This window comes from Alligator sinensis, unplaced genomic scaffold, assembly GCF_000455745.1.
Source record: "Alligator sinensis unplaced genomic scaffold, ASM45574v1 scaffold675_1, whole genome shotgun sequence".
Classification (NCBI taxonomy): domain Eukaryota; kingdom Metazoa; phylum Chordata; order Crocodylia; family Alligatoridae; genus Alligator; species Alligator sinensis.
Window position 1 is genome coordinate 34,307 of NW_005842594.1, and position 2,079 is coordinate 36,385.

A 2,079-nucleotide genomic window follows, 5' to 3' on the forward strand; every position below is an offset into this window, starting at 1 on the left:
CAAGGGCTGAGGGGATGTCATGGGTGTGTTCAGGGGGGCTGGAAGAAATGCATTGGGCACCAGGGTGGCTTTCATGCCCTCCTGGAGCCTTGGGGAAGAAGCTTTTCCCTTTCAGGGCTCACTGGTGTGAGACCCAGGGCTCTCACCTCCCACAGGTGGTCAGAGGGGAAGTGCTCTGTCACCGGACCCACCCCCAGGGTGACCAAGACCCCCACCTCAGTGCTCAGTGTTGGGGGGCAGGTTATCCATGGGTTCCTCTCTGGGACCACCTGGCTATCCTGGAACCTCCTCCACAGGAGCAAACCTCTTGATCTTCCCTGGGGGCAGGTTACCTGGTGCAGCTTGGGGGGTCACAGGGATCTTCTTTAGCTCTGGCCCCTCTTGGTCATCTTGAGTGGGAGAATCCTCCACCTCAGAGGACCCAAGATGCACCTGGGCTTTCCTCTTGGCCTTGGTGGCTGTGCACAACCCAGCATCCACTCAGCCATGGGGTGGTCCTCAGATGGGTCAGCTCCGGAGGGAGAGAGTGGTGGGGAGGGTTATTTGCAGCAGTGGTGAGGTCAGGAGTGGAGATGTCCTGCTCCCTCCCCTCACCTGCCTGTTGCCTCCTACCCTGGGACCCCACCAGGGGCTGAGGAGTGGGGTCCCCTGAGCTCACAGGGGTACTGTAGCTGGGGCACCAGGGGTGCTGGTGGTGAGGGTACCCCTCTCTCCAGTGGGGGCCTTTGGTGCCCCCCTTGGCTGGGCTAGGGGGCACTCCAGGTACAGGTGCCCTGGGACATGGCACCAGAAGCATCTTAGCTCCTCCACCATACAGAACATGTGCACAAGAGTCCCCTGGAAGGGGACTGTAAGGGACCCCTCAACCTCTGCCCTCACCCCCACTGCCAGCTGGATCATGAGCTGGAAGGAGCACATGTCCTAGCACCCCAACGAGAGGGGAGTGACCAGGGAGATGTCCATCCCCAAGATCTGGAACAGCAGGGCCAAGTTAGGGACATAGGGAAGAATGGAGCTTAGGACCACTTGGGTCCCCAGCTCCTCTAGGGGTTCAAGGGCGATGTATTTGCCCTCCACTACAAGCCTCTGTTCAAGTGCCTTCTGCACAGCGGCCTCCATGGCCAGGAATAAGACCCTCTTGTCATGGAACCAGGAGGCTGCCACAATCTTGGGGGCCCCCACCACCCAAGCCAGGGCCCACATGTAGTTTTCAAAGTGTGGGTTCTCCTGCTCAAGTAGCCAGCACCTCACCCCATGCCTGTAGGTGAGGTCTGGGAAGGGAGCCCTGATGCCCAAGCTAGAAGGGGCAATGGCAGTAGAGGGCCCAGGCTTCAAGGCTGTGGGCCACCCCGCAGCCACTTGAGCATAGCTGTGGCTCCCCTGGTGAGAAGCTGGCTTGTCAGGGCCAAGGACAGGCTGAGTAGTTATGGTACTGCCAGATGCAGTGCACCTGGTCCCCCTCAGGTGCCAGTGGTTTGGGCTTCAGGGCAAGTCCTCTGCCTTTCCCACCCCAAGGTGTGGAGGAGGTCCCTAAGGAGCCCTTCCATTTGCCCCTTCCTGGGGTCCTTTGTGAGTGGGTCGCCTCCCCCCCCCCCAGGGGGAGCCTGGCCAGAGGGATACCCCTGGCCCTGCTGGCTCCTTTTCAGCCCGTGTTGGGGGCTGCTGGGGTGATGGCCCCCTCAGGGGTTTGTGCCCTGCCATAGCTCAAAGTGGGGCTGGGGATAGCATGGGGTGGGAAGGGGAGGTTCTGGGCTTCCCTGTCTCTTGGTCAGGGGCTGCAGGGGTCAGGAGGTCTGGGGCAGGTGCCCCCTCTTGGCTGAACTACGGGCTGGGGGGAGGGGTGTAGCAGTGGGGGCCGAGGCTAGCTTGTGCTGAGGCAGCAGGGGAAGGAAAGTTTGGGGAGGGGCCACGTGTGGGGGTGGGGGAGCTAGAGCTGGGGGTTGGGGCTCTTCAAGGGGCTTGGTGTGGGCCAGGGCTGGGGAAAGGGAGACACACACACAAGGATGGGGGAAGCACTCACCTGGCTTGCTCAGCCAGACCACACAGTGGGAGAGGAGGAGTGGCACAGGATTCACCATG